The sequence below is a fragment of the Globicephala melas genome, chromosome 3 (genome assembly GCF_963455315.2).
Source record: "Globicephala melas chromosome 3, mGloMel1.2, whole genome shotgun sequence".
NCBI lineage: Eukaryota > Metazoa > Chordata > Mammalia > Artiodactyla > Delphinidae > Globicephala > Globicephala melas.
The window spans coordinates 105,709,176-105,724,787 of NC_083316.1; the positions used below are offsets into that span (position 1 = coordinate 105,709,176).

At 42.2% G+C, this 15,612-nt stretch overlaps 1 pseudogene; it reads right to left on the reverse strand.

The window, feature by feature from the left end:
- Positions 1-3,969: 3,969 nt before the first annotated feature.
- On the reverse strand, positions 3,970-4,067 carry LOC115860305 (U6 spliceosomal RNA; annotated as a pseudogene).
- Between the last annotated feature and the right edge of the window lie 11,545 nt (positions 4,068-15,612).

The following is a 15,612-nucleotide window of genomic DNA, read 5'->3' on the forward strand; positions in this document are numbered from 1 at the left end:
GTCCAAATCTTTATTCTCTTCTAGTCCTCTAACTCAGACCCGGACTTTGTGGATTAGCCAAAATGATCATATAGTTCACATTATTACAACAGGTTTCTCATTTGTCTCTTTGCCTCTCATATTAATTACGTCATTCTGAAAATGAACTTCTTTAGGTTCATTTTCAGCTCCCACTGTCCTGTGTCTTTAACTCTCTGCTCCAGCCAGATTAACCATCTGCACAGAGCTTTTGCTTCCAAGCAGTTGAACATCTCAGTTTCATGAGCTGGTCTGTCCTTGACCTTGCTCTTCAAGAGGAAGCTCAGAATCAACTGCTCTGGGAAGTTTTCTCTGGTGCCACCAGGCTGCATTAGGGGTCCCTCCTCTCTGCTGTGCCCTCTGTGCTCACCCACTTGCCCCTGCCATAGCCTCACCACCGACACTGGAGTTACTTGCTTTGTTCTGTGTTTTACACCATTCTGGGAGCACCCTAGGAGCAGTGACTTTAAGCAGGGCTTACAACATAGTGGGCACTTAATGTTGCTGAATGTCTGAATAAGTGAAATGAATGATGAACAAAAGAACTGGTTTTTTTATCGTATGCACCCTATGGACCATGTAGTTTATTTTGTTTTCCATTTAACCTTGACTGATAGGTGAAGTATTAATACTATCAGGAGTATATGGCACACATTCAAATTATTAGGGCTACCCCTGGATTTTCACATCCTTTCTCTTTTCCACTCCACTCCAACTTCTTCACCGATACTGTAGTATCAGTACATTTTTGGAACTAAGTGGGAGTGGTGAAATATTTAAAAACTGAACGAATTTGTTTTATCATTGTGAAAAAGCATCTGCCATCAATGCCTTGTCTTGCCAAGTACCTGAGGACCAACTGCCTCCCAAACCCATGCTCTTATACATACTTTATGAATGAGAAAATGTTACGTAAATATTACTCATGACTTTTCCCAACTGGCAAAATCCTGCTCTTTCTTTATGACACATCTCAAAAGTCAACTTCTCTGACACCCGTTGCCAAACTCCTTCTGCAGCCCTCTCATCTTTTTTCTTGGGCCACTGGCATTGTTATATATTTGATTTCCCTATTAATTTAACTGACATACTCATTTTCGTATCTCCAGTGGCTTATCTCAGTTGTGAACAGCTAGGAGTTTTCAATATAGGATTTTGGAATTAATTAATTAGTGAAAAAATTAATTATATAGAGAGGAAGGCTGATGATAACAGGAGAATGGATGAATGAAATTACAGGAACAGGAGCCTTATTAGGACTGGAGCTTTCTGAAATGGGTGATTTGATTTAGTGCTCTAGTGGTAACAACTACACAGTAATGATATGCATAAGATGTATGCTTGAATTCTTGAGACCTAACCTGCCACAACTACTATTTCAATTCAAGAATTTATTTTGTTTCCTTCATGCTAATCACTAGGCTATCATTATTTGCAGAAGGGGTCATTTAATAAGTGGTTATTGGTGGCTGTATCCCTAATACTTAGCACAGTGACTGGGACATAATAGGTCCTCAGTAAATACAAAGGAGTAGAATCATGTAAGGGGAGGGAGTGGAGGAGAAGAACGCGAGATGACACCCAAGGACACCGGGGGCTGGGCAGCTGGGCGAGGGCGCCCTCCTTTAAGGCACTTTTAAAAGGTCGATTCCAGGCGATCTGACCCCCAAACTCGGCGCGAGAAGCAAGTTGGGGGAAAGCGTGTCAGGAGCAGCCCTGGGGCTCCAGCCCACCCTTGACAGAGGGCGATAGGGCTGGGGGTGAAATGCTCAAGTCGAAGAGGAAAAGGAGCCAGTGTTTAGTTAGGTGTCAAAGTACTTAAGAAATTACTCACCCGCGTGGCCAAGTCCAGGCACCGGCTGTTATCTCAACTGCCCTTTAAACGCTTTTCTCGGTGGCTTTCGTTCTTTGAGGATTATTGAACAATTCGGACCCACAGGTGCCCGCTGTTCTGAGAAAACTGTGTGTCAAAAAATACACAAATTGAAGCAAATCCTCATTTGTTGTTAAACCTCCAGTCTTTTGAGAGGTCCTTTTCCTGAAACAGAAGACTGAAGGTTGACATACGCCTCCATTTAGAGGTCCTAAATGGAGCGGGGGATTCTCCTGCTTAACCCGGGTCACGCCCAACTCTGGTGCAGACCAACTGAAGAAACCTTGATAGTTCCGCCCGCCCGCCCTCCTCTCCTCGTTCCCTTCTCTCTCCTTGTCTGCGCCCTCTTCTTACAGTTAGTACAAGTGTAATTATGACTTAGATCGTACCCTTCGGTCTTCTTTTTGACAGTTCTCAAATTTCACCATTTATTTAATTGGAGGGGGAGGGTCTTGAAAATAACGCAACTTTAACACCTTTTATAGTTTTAAAAACATCTTTCTTCCATATTTTGACTTCAGTTTTATCAAATGCCAGTCAGAGCGGAGTGAAGACTGGCTAGGGGGAACCTCGTCAGCTCTTTGCGGTTTAGAGGAGAGGCAAGACAGATCTCGCCCGCACGTGGAGACCCGGCCCCATGAGGCAGCGTGGGCCTCGCCCTCACGTGGAAACCCCGCCCCCATAAGGCAGCGCTCGCCTCGCCCTCACGTGGAGTCCCCACCTCACTGAGCAGCGCGCGCCTCGCCCTCACGTGGACACCGCACCTCGCTGAGCCGCGCGCGCCTCGCCCTCACGTGGAGACCCCGCCCCACGAGACAGCGTGGGCCTCACCCTCACGTGGAAACCCCGCCCCACAAGGCAGCGCTCGCCTCGCCCTCACGTGGAGCCCCCCCCTCACTGAGGAGCGCGCGCCTCGCCCTCACGTGGAGACCCCACCTCACTGAGCAGCGCGCGCCAAGCACTCCCGGGGAGACCCCGCCCCACAGGGCAGCGTGCGCCTTACCCTGACGTGGAGGCCCCGCCCCACAAGGCAGCGTTCGCCTGTCCTCACGTGGAGACCGCACCTCACTGAGCAGCGCTCGCCTCGCCCTCACGTGGAGACCGCACCTCACTGAGCAGCGCGCGCCTCGCCCTCACGTGGAGACCCCGCCCCACGGGGCAGCGTGCGCCTTACCCTCACGTGGAGGCCCCGCCCCATAAGGCGGTGCGCGCCTTACCCTCACCTGGAGACTCCACCTCACTGAGCAGCGCGCGTCTCGCGCTCACGGGGAGACCCCCGGCCCACAGGGCAGTGTGCGCCTTACCCTCACGTGGAGGCCCCGCCCCATAAGGCGGTGCGCGCCTTACCCTCACCTGGAGACTCCACCTCACTGAGCAGCGCGCGTCTCGCGCTCACGGGGAGACCCCGCCCCACGGGGCAGCCTCACGTGGAGACTGCGCCTCACTGAGCAGCGCGCGCCTAGCCCGCAGAGGAGCGCTTGGGGCCGCGGAATCCGTGTTTATCCTGACAGGGGCTCCCCCGTGTGGCTCCTGTGGACTGTGAAGTCTGTGACTTGAATGTTTATACTTCAATTCTCTTTTGAGGATGGAAGAAGTTCAGGGTCTTGCCCTCCGGAGCAGAAGAGATACTCTTGTTTTCTTTTTAGCACATTTTTGTCTCTCTCAGAGTAGAAAAAGTTTCCAGGTTTTCTCAGACTAACATGGACTCTGGCAGAGGAATTCAGTAACATCCAGTTTCGAGTAACTGAACTGCCTGGGAAAGCATTTGGGGTAGAATTACCGCAGGAAACCCCAAGGCTGCTGTTGTCACGCGGATGAGGGAAAGGGGAGGTTAAGACCTCGATTAACTGAATACCCACTAGGTGCCAGGCATTTTACGTCATTATTTAATCTTAGAATATCTTAAGTAGGAATTATCCCCATTTTTTAAATTGAAGTATAGTTGATTTACAATTTTAGTTTCAGGTGTACAGCATTGTGATTTGGTATTTTTACAGATTATACACCATTAAAAGTTATTACAAGATAATAGCTATAATTCCCTGTGCTGTACAATATATCCTTGTTGTTTATACATTAAAAAAATACGGCGTTTTCCTGACATCCTTGCACAGGGGCCATGCTAATCTTCTCTGTATCCGTCCAATCTCAGTATATGTGCTGCCAAAGTGAACACTGCCATCCCCATTTTATAGACAAGGAAGAAGATCCTCAGAGGCACAAGGTCTCAAAATGATGTAGCGAGGCTCCAAACTGTGACTTAAGTCCAGAGCTTTGCACTAATCAGACCACTTACAAGAAGGCAGCATTTCCTGCTCAACAACTTCTCCTTAGAGATGTCACATTCCAGAGAAATTTCCTTATGTTGCAACTCCAATATCCTTATATCTGTATGGCTCATCTGAGTGTCACTTCTGCCTCTGCATTTGTAAAGTGTGTTGCGTTTGCAGATTTCATCTCAAGAATAGTTTTTATGAGTTTTTTTATTTCAGTTTTACTGATGTATAATTGACAACTAAAATTGCAAGACATCTCAAACGTACACAGTGATGATAAACATTGTGAAGGGATTCTCCCCAACTAGTTAATACATCCATTATTATTATTATTATTATGAGTTAATTCATAAAATAAAGTGAGGCCAAGGGAGATGAAGTGACATGCTTAAAATTATTACAACTAGCAAATGGATTTCGTTAAGTCTAGTGATGTGAAAGCCATTTTGATTCTCATATCAGGCTGTCTTACATCTGATTTATAGAGTAGATTTTTAAACATTTGTCAAGTGAGAGCATCACTAAGTTTCCTCCTAACCCTCCAGTTCTGGGAGTTCTGATTTTCTGATTCTTAAGGACTTTCACGTCTTGTCTCCCCTTATCTTCAATGCTCTCGTCAGGGGATGCTAAGGCCATAGAGAGGTTTAAGACTTGCCCTTGGTCACACAGACGGCCTCTGCCCCACCCAAGCCTGGCATACAGACTCTCTGACTTGTAGCCTTGCGCTGTGGGGTAGGCATTAGGATTTATTTGGCCTCAGTTTGCCTCTTTTCTTTGATGAGTGCTTATAATTTCCTTCTTTTCTTGTCTTGTTTTAGAGGGGCTAACCCCATCCTGGCTTTTGGGGTAGACACCTGACTCTGGCCTGGCTACTCAAAGTGATTGTTACAAAAACAAGCTTATGATCCAAACTGAGCCAATAGCAGGCAGCTGTAGGTTTCACTAGCACCTTTGGGTGAAAAGTGTGTCTTTCACCTGGGCTTGCAAAAGGGGTTTTTATTGACTGAATGCCTGTGCCTCCCCCAAAATTCATATGATGGAGCCCTAACTTCCAGTGTATTTGGACATTGGGCCTTTAGGGAAGTAACTAAGTTTAAAAATGAGGTCATAAAGGTGGACATCAAATCCTATAGGATTAGGGTCCTTGTGAGAAGAAGAGACACCAAAATGTGTTATTCCCCCCAGCCCCCAACACATGCACATACTGAGGAAAGGCCATGGGAGGACACAGAGAGGAAGTGACCATCTGTAAGCCAGGGAGAGAGTCCTTACCTGAACTGAATCCTGCTGAAGCGTTTCTCTGTGACTTCCCAACCTCCAGAACCATGAGAAATAAATCTCTGTTGTTTAAGCCACTCAGCCTATGGTGTTTTGTTATGGCAGCCTGAACTGGGTAACATAGTGGTAAAAGACCATCGGGGAGCCACTGGTCATCATCTCTGCCGCCAAGTGAGAAGGCCAACAGAGGGAGGAAGAGCTGTGAACGGGAGAGAGACTGGGTCTGGACCCTAGACTGTTCAGTATGTGAGCCACTATCTTTGTTTAAACAGCTGTATTGAGGCATAATTCAGATACCATACAATTCACCCATTTAGAGCATGTAATTCAGTGGATTTTTGTACACTGAGAGATATGTGCAATCATCACCAGAGTCAATTTTAGAATATTTTCATCACTTCAAAAAGAAACCCCATCCCCTTTAGTTATCACACCCCTTCTCCCCAGTCCTAAGAAACCATGAATCCTTTCTGTCTCTGTAGAATTGCCCATTATGATCATTTCATATAAATGGAATCATACAATATATGGTATTTTGTGTCTTCTCACTTAGCATAATGTTTCCAAGGTTAATTCATGTTATGGCATGTATAATTTCTTTCCATGGTGAAATAATATTCTGTTGTACACATATACCACATTTTGTTAACCCACTCATCAGTTGATGGATATTTGCGTTATCAGCTTTTGCTTATTATAAATTATGTTTCTATAAACATTCATGTGCAAGTTTTGGGGTAGACTTATGTTTTCATTTATTTTGAGTATATATACCTACGAGTGGAACAGCTGGGTTATATGATAACACTGTTTAATTGTTTGAGGAACTGCCAAACTGTTTTCCAAAGTGGCCACACTGTTTTACATTCTATCAGCAGTGAGTGTTCTCATTTCTTTGCCAACACTTATTATCATCTGACTTTTAAATTCTAGCCATACGAGTGGGTGTGTGAAGTAATATCTCATTGTGGTTTTGATTTGCATTTCTCTGGTGAATAATGATTTGCATTTCTCTGGTGAATAATGATGTCAAGCATCTTTCCTTGTGTTTATTGGCCACTATATATCTTTCTAGGAGAAATATCTACTTGGATCCTTTGCCCATTTTTAAATTGAAGTATTTGCCTTTTTATGTTTGAGTTGTAAGAGTGTTTATATATCTTAGATACAAGTCCCTTATCAGATATAATAATACTGAAAAAGTTTGAAATATTGCAAGTTACTGAAATATGACACAGAGACACAAAGTGAGCAAATGCTGTTGGAAAAATAGCACCAATAGACTTGTTTAACTCAGTGTTGCCACAAACCTTCAATTTGTAAAAAGTGCAGTACGTGCAAAGTGCAATAAGGTGAAGCATGATAAGACAAGGTATGCCAGTATTTGAAATTCAGTTCATTTTTGCATATTGAACCAATATATTTTTGTTAACCTTAATCCTGCTTAAATTGTACTTTTAGTACTTGGAACTGGAAGAACGCTAACCAGTATTTTTCTCTAGACTTCACCATAACTGGCTTCCCCAAAGGTTGGGATTTAGAAATATATTTAAGCTTTTACATGACCTTATTTGATCCCTGCTCACCTTGGGAGGTGTGCATAGTGGATACTTTCATCTGCATTTCAGAGGTAAGGAAACTGAGGCTTGAAAGGCTAAATGACTAATCCAGACTTCAGCTTAGTAAAGGGGCATATCTGGAACCAGGAGATGATTAAATTCTAGTGCCCACCCTAAGGAAAAGTGATTACTTGTCAACCACAGAAACTTTTTTTTAAAGTCATAATTCTAAAAAGTATGGAAAATAAAATCTCAGCCCCCCCCCAAATGGTTTGGAACATTTGTGGTAGATAATTTACTATCTTAGGAACTATACAAACTCTTTAAACTGCAAGGCCAACATCTAAGGAGGCCAATTTGGCATTCCATTTGTAAAAGAAACATAATTATAATGGAAGTTGAAGCAAAGGAAATTAAGTAGAGTGTGTGCTGTACTTGGCATGTATCTAAACACCAAGTTAGGGCCAGTGAGGAAGGTCCATTACTTGGCTTGAGTGCTGAAAAATTTCTTTGTAATTGCTCTCCACTGTAGGTCATTATTTTTTTACTTAAAAACTGTTTCAACCACGTTTTCACACGTCAGTAGGGTGCCGACAAACATATACATTAATAATGTCAACTTAAAAGGAAGAATTATTTCAAAATTCTCCATCTTACTCTAAACTGAGTCAAAATCAAATAGCTCCACTTAAAAGATAAATGCATTTTCTTTTCATCTTTATTCATCTGTGCATTCATCTGTGCATGTTGGATAGTGATGGAAAGTGAGTAGGCAGTGCCAACAGTACTGTTTTGGTCGTCAAATCTCCTGTTAAGGGCATGGTTCACAACTGGCATGCAGTCCACTTGTGGCTCACCCAAAGGAGTGGTAGTGATGGAGGTGGAGAGCTGTAATCTGTTTTATAATAATTTGTAGTAGGAAGGGGTTAGGAAATTCCTCATTCATTAGAGTCCTCCCCTATTACAACTAAAAGTATTTTCTAATGACTCCATCTCTATTTGAGAACTAAAAATCCTGTTTATGAGTACGGATTATTGCATATGAAGATTACAAAGAAGAAAGTTTTTTGTATTATTTAGAAATATGTGTAGATACATGTTCATCTATGAACCATTTAGGATGATGGCAGAGAAGGCAGAGATAAAAATGTTAAACCCAAGTTGAAGGCCAAGCTGGCATTCAGAGGGACGATCTACTAACTGAAGAGGTCCAGCATTCAAAGCAGAAAGGGGAAGTAGGAAAAATAGCCCATGCTCAGTCCACAGGATGGCAAATACAATATATACTCCTTACCGTCACTATCCCATGTCACAGTGACACTTAACGAAATGGGTAAAAAGCTTCCAGGAAGGCCCCCAAACTGGAGTGCTTTCCCAGCTTGCTGTCATCTGAGAGTTCTGTGGAGGACAGAGCTACTGCTGGGTGTGGGTCAGAACAGCTCAGACACCAGTTACCACCACTGGGGAACTCCCTTCTTCACTGGTGCTAGGGGAGGTAGCCAGCCCCTAGTTGGTCTCCTCCTTTTCCCTTTCTATCACGCTTCTATCTTATGGGGCTGGGAAAGGAACCAGAAAAAAACATTTGTCTCTATTTTCCTTAGGTCATCCTCCTCTTTCTCCTGCCATACACCAAAGAGTGTAAGCTCCTACTTCCCCCTTGCCTTAGGACAGACAGTTCCTGCCCAAAATGGATTCTCAATGGATTTTGTTAAAATGAATTGAATCTGCAATCCATTTTACTGAAATTGTGGCTCTGTTTACCTCAACGGTAGTGACAATGCAGGGTGGTTTTGTGGTCGTTTTTTCTACTGGAGTGTCCACCTCTCTGTTTCTGCTTTTGAAGATCCAGAAGAAATTTTTTTTGCCTGCTCTAGCTGAGGCCTTGAGTGTGGATTAAGTGTCTATTTGGCCATTGAAATATGTTCAGTTCAAGTAGCAGTGGCCATTTTCTTGAAAGATCACAAAAGTCTAAGCCAATATAAAGATCTCTCAAAAATTTTTAAATGCCCGTTTATAACAAGAAAGGAAATGCAAATATTTATCCAGGAAAAATGGTCTCTCCAGTGCAAATTCAAAGAAATACAAATTAAAGCAAATTTGAGGTGCCATTTACAACTACTAAATAGGAAATATCTGAACATGATAATCAAATAAGCTAATGTGAATCAGATTTATTTTTACAGCTACCCTGGGAAGCAATATGACAATATTAATCAATGTCTACCAATAGGATTTCAGTGAGCACAACTCTACAATGGAAATGGTGGCCCTGAACATAAAAATGTTTATCTTGTAGTCTTTGCTCCTGGGTTTTTTTTTTTCCTGAAAGCATAATGGGAAAGAAATTAAAAACTGTATTTGAAGATGTTGAGAACTTCTAGTGCTGGAAGTGTTACAGACTTGGTTACCTGAAAATCTTCCCATTATAAACATCTTGAAATGATAGGTAAAATATAATAAATATAAGTTAAAATACATGGATTAGAGTTACATGTGTCAACATTAAATTTCAAAAATGTGATATTAACAAAAAAAGTTTTACATACAATAGGATGAATTTATGAAAATTTTTAAATGCTAACTAATATTGCATTTTATTTTTTGACACACACATCTTTTTTTTTTTTTTTTTTTTTTTTTTGCGGTACGCGGGCCTTTCACTGCCGTGGCCTCTCCCGTTGCGGAGCACAGGCTCCGGACGCGCAGGCTCAGTGGCCATGGCTCACGGGCCCAGCCGCTCCGCGGCATGTGGGATCCTCCCGGAACGGGACACGAAGCCGTGTCCCCTGCATCGGCAGGCGGACTCTCAACCACTGCTCCACCAGGGAAGCCCACACACATCTATTTTTAAAAGTATAAATTCAACCCAGGAATAATACCAAATTCACATTACTGATTACCTCTTGGAAGGAACTGGGAGTATTTTATCAGGAATGGGCCTTCTACCATATAATTAAATTTTCTTTTTCTTAAAAACAAAAGATCTAAAACAATATGTCAAAAAAATGTTAAGATTTGACAAAAGAACATTCATGCTAGAAGTATTTTTTAATAAAAAAGATATTCATTCCAATATTTTAACAACAATTAGTCCCTGGTGGCGCAGCGGTTGAGAGTCCGCCTGCTGATGCAGGGGACACGGGTTCGTGCCACGGTCCGGGAAAATCCCACATGCCGCGGAGCAGCTGGGCCCGTGAGCCACGGCCGCTGAGCCTGCGCGTCCGGAGCCTGTGTTCCGCAAAGGGAGTGGCCATAACAGTGAGAGGCCCGCGTACCGCAAAAAAAAAAAAAAGAAACATTCTAAATGTTCAATAAATTTTGGAATTATTAGATAAGTCATGCCATTTAAATTTTATACCACATTATTTGGTTGTTAAAAATGAACATTTGTAAGGCACATGATGTAATCAGAATAAAGCTAGGCAGTTCTGTAAACATAAATGCCATGGAGAGAGTCATTCAAAGAAATATCACTCTGAAATCTAACAAATTATTAGAGAATCAATCTAATTCTCTTCTGAGAGCTCTCAAAACGTTATTAAGAGCTCCTTCATTCTTTTTTTTTTAAAACAGTTTTCTAATATCTTTATTTACATTTGGCTACATCGGGTCTTAGTTGCGGCATGCAGGCTTCTCTCTAGTTGTGGCATGAGGGCTCCATAGTTGTGGTGCACAGGCTACAGAACATGTGGGCTCTGTAGTTGCGGCACATGGGCTTAGTTGCACTGTCGTATGTGGAATCTTAGTTCCCTGACCAGGGATTGAGCCTGAGTCCCCTGCACTGGAAGGTAACCACTGGACCACCAGGGATGTCCCAAGAGCTCCTTCATTCTTAAAGCACAGTAAAAGCTCTTAGGGTTATCTTTCTGTATATCTTATTCTTACTGTCTCAGAGGATGGCTGGCTACCTGGGAAGCCTCTATTCCCCCTTCCTCCACATGTTTAACTTGACTCCAAGACCAGTCCCACAGACTATCTTTTCATCCCTTCTTTCTCACATTCTTAATTTTCTTTTTCTATTGCCAGTAACTCTAAGCCCTTTCCAATATAAACCACTCAAGCATGTTCCAAAGCCTTTTCATTCTTCCTCCTCATTCACTGTCTCAATTCTGCAAATTAAAGGTCCTGGAACTGAACTGGCAAAGAAGGAATTCTTAACCAGTGGAGGAAAGGGAGTGGTCTTGAATACACTGCATTAATAATTTATTTTCCTGCTAGTAAAAACAAGTGAAACGTTTATACCTATCTTCTAGGTAAAGAAAGTTACACTATAAAATTCATGTTTACTATGACAACTATTGATTCAAACTAAAATGGTCCCTATTTCAACTAATAAGGTGGGCTAGGTATTTGGACCTGCCTTCCCAGCCAAAAAAAAAAAGCAAAATTCCATGATAAAATATTAAAAAGTATTTTTTAAAAGCAGCAGAATACTGAATAGTAAGGAATTATTGGGCCATTGAAGGTGGGAACCACAATAACCACAATAACCACAATATTATTGAAGGTGGGAACCAAAAAAGTTGAAACCACAGTGCCCAGAAGGCATTTTCCATATCTGCTCAACATGAGTTTCAGCTCTAGGACCTCAAGAGGCACATCAGACAGCAGACAAAGTTCATGGCCCACTCAGGGTTGGAGTCTAGCAGAAGATCTACTCAGAAAATGCTGAGAACCTCAGAGAGCATCACACTATCAAGTAAATTTCATCTGAAAATTGATGTGTCCAAACTCCTGACTTTAGGGCAGTGGTCCCCAACCTTTTTGGCACCAGGGACCAGTTTTGTGGAAGACAATTGTTCCACGGACCGGTGGGTGGTGGGTGTGGGTTCACGGGGTAACGCGAGCGATGAAGAACGGCAGATGAAGCTTCGCTTGCTTGCCGGATGCTCACCTCCTGCTGTACAGTCCGGTTCCTAACAGGCCATGGACCGGTACTGGTCAGCAGCCCGGGGGCTGGGGACCCCTTCTCTGGGGGGTATAATGACAATCGCTTCAGTAGAGTAAAGGAAAACAAACAAGCATAAAACAACCTATAACCAGGATTTGCAACACAAATTACAATGTGATCTAAAAAACTCTATGAGCCTAATTTATAACTGTCCCGGGATAGCAATATGTAGAGTCTAAAAAAATAATACCAAACCAAAACAAAAAAACAGGCTCATAGATACAGAGAATAGATCATTTATTAGTGTAGGGTGGGGTGAAGGGTGGGAGAAGTAGGTGAAGGGAGTCAAAAGGTAAGGAAAAAACCCAAAACTAATTAGTATATATAATTACAGTTGAACCAGAATCAGAGGAGCTGAGGTGAGGTTTCTGTGGCTTCGTGTCTTGAGGGATTATAGAAACTGAAGTTACCTAATCTGTTCCTAAACAGCTCAGAGTCTGTGAGTGATTATGAACAGCAGGGGCGGGGCCGGGGTGTGTGTGCAGGTGGGTTTCCAACCCTTCCCTCTCCTGCTTTTCCCAATAACTTTAGTTTTGGAAAGCCCCTTGTCTGCACTAAAGTAAACCAAAGCCTCCTCTTCCGGGGTGTATACCCTGGCCAGGCCATGGGCTTTGTCCACTTTGATCGCAATTTCAGGAGGGAAATGACCCCAAAAAGAGCTGGAATCTAAGGGCTAGAATCCAGTCCAGTGGTAGAGACGAACACACTTCCAAAAACGTGAAAAACTCCACTTGTTCTAAATCATTTTGCTTCCTGTCCAGGATTTGAACAGGGGTCCTTGTTCTCTGTGAGGAGCAGGGGTCCTTGTTCTCTGTGAGGGGTGTGCAGTTTATCCCGGTAGGAGTTAAAGACACTTTACATTATTTTATTGTTTGTGGAAAATGAACTGTTACCGTCCAGATTATTACACAGGAATCTTACAGTCTTGGTGTCTGAGGAACATACCCAGGGGCAGAAACAATTCACCAGAGACTGAATTAACACCGAAGTGTGGAAGACAGCCATTTGAAGATGAAAAGTGTTTCCCGGGGCCAAGTGAGGTGATGGAAAAACAAAACGCCAGACATGTACATAAATGTGGAAAGGGTACCTTTTCTCCAGCTTCATGAAGTACTTAGGACTTGATTTTGCAAAGTGCCTTTCATACAAGCTGTTTCCAAAACCACTTTACAGTTAACAAAAAGCTCTGCATTAGCCATTTGTTGGTATGCAGTAATAAATCATGGTAGAGGCAGAGGAAAAAGTTACATCCAGGAGATGACATGGCTGTCAACTGTCTGTGGGGCGGGGCAGGTTGAGGATCTGGTGCTAGGGCACCACAGAGCTGATCTAGATAGCTGACTCCACTCTTCCCAGGTCTTATGCGGATCTGTCAAGCAAGTATAACTACTTTTTGAGCAGTAACCACCGATTGGCTTCTCAATATTTCTCAGGTTTCTCCCACCTCCCAGTACTCCCTGCCTGTACAATTTTCAAGGCAGAGGTACCAAACCACACACAATTTGCCACCCATTAGTCAGTTTTAAGTATAACTAAATCGAGGGTGAAGGCTTGAGGACAGATACACATGGTACAAAATTTGGGAAAAGAAATTTAACTAAATTTATCCAAGACCCATTCTCAACATCGAGCCACCTTCAGGCCCCAACAGGAGATTTTCAAACAGTGAAACTCTGTAAAATGGAGTTTATTCTGGAAGCTGAAATAGAGACTGCATTATTAGTTATAGAAGGAAAAAGACTTTTCCGAGCTTTACATTGTTAAGACCAAGCAGTTTCTTTTCAGTGATTATGAAATGGAAACAGTAGATGGCGACGTTGCCCTTATTTTGAGGGAAAATAGCTGCTTGTTAGAAGCTGGTGAACTGAGGCAAACACATTTAAAATCTAGGTTTAAAGTGTCGTTTCAGTTGTGTTAGAAATGCACACATTGTACCCACTAGAAGCTAGAGAGTTTCCCTCAACTTTTATTAGCTTTTTATATCTTTCTGTTGTTTTGAGGTTGTGCTTTTATATCCCAAGCTGTGGCCAGAGTAGTAGGTGTAGGGAAGGAATTTACCCTAACCCCAGGCCATTTGCTCTGACCTCCAAAATGCTCATCAAAGGAAGAAGTCAGGAGATGACAAAAATCTATCAAATTATCAGTTTTGAAAAAAGTACTCCAGATATTTGTTTGGAAGAAATGGTAGACAAATTGTAGAGTTGATACACTTCTATGACAGCAAATTTCAGGAACAAATAAAAAAAGAAATGGTAATTACAAATAGATCCACCATTTATTGAGTTTTTGCTATGAGCCAGGCAGCGTGTCAAGTATTTTACATCTGCCATTATGTAATTCTCAGACAAATTATATATAAGGTAGGTATCATTACTCCCATTTTACAGAGGAGGCTTTCAGAAAGTTTCAGGATTTTTCCCGAGGTTTTGCAGTTAGTCACTGGATTGGTCAGAATTCAATTATAAGCTTGTCTGACTTTTTACTAACGTCCCTGGACTATGAAAAGAATTTATCTCACTTTTTCTAAAGCCAATCAAGATAAAGACAAGTTTGCTGTTTTCAGAATGAACCTTCAAAATTTATATATGAGATATATAAATATGTAAATCTCAAGAATGGGGAATAAAGAAGCTTGTGGGGTTAGAGGAAATACTTTTTTCTTAATTGTTAGAACTTTGTGTATCCTACCCAAAACAATCAGATCAAGTTTGTGTGTGGGTGTAGGTGTGAGCGAGTACACACATATATAGCATTATGGACTAAAAAGGCTGCCTGCTTATTTTTTAATGATATTGTTGCCAATTCAAAAGAGCTATGTGGTGCAAAAATAAGTTTTCACAAACCGCCCATCTCATAAATCAGTAAAAATGTTTCTTAATCATTCTACTCTTAGTGTAAATTCACGTAAAGGAAACACTTTTCCCACAGTGACACTAAGCAATAACCTTCCACTGTGGGGTTAAGGGTAACAATGGATAAGCTCACAACCAGTACGGGGAAGCTCATTCAGAGTCTCCACAGTACAGAATGCATGTACCTCCTTTGTGAAGTTAGAACTAATCAAATCCTTCTGAAATGTCAACATGATAGTACAAAATTCCTTGAGTATGTACTTGTGAAGTTAGTTACAATTCAGATAAGCACAATGAACAAAGTATTTAAAAAAGCCCTTTAAAAGTGGCCTTTGGAATATCTTGACTTTGGAAAGATTGGAGAGGCAGAAAAAATGTGCCAATCTAATTCCCTAGTTGGGGTTTGCTCGTGCCTTTTAACGTGCAGTCAAGGCCAACCAAACCACTCCACGTATTCTTCAATTTACTTCAAGACAGTTTATGAGTCTTTATAGGAAAGGAGACAAATCTTGATGGATACAAACCCCACACCTGATACAAGAGTACCGGCCCACCCCTCATGTTTACAAGGTCGGGGGGAAGAGTACAAATGGAAGCCCTGTACCGCATTATCTCATTTTAACGTTATAAATCAAGCTAAAAGCTGTTGAATAAAATATGTTCTACCATCCAAAGTTGACAAGTATACCTTCCTAATGTCATGGAAGGAGTCTGGATTCTCATTGCCCTCAAGGTCCTGCCCTAGAACACACAGGGAGAGCCAACTCCTGGGCTGCTTAAGAGACCTTATGTGCATAGGTGTGTA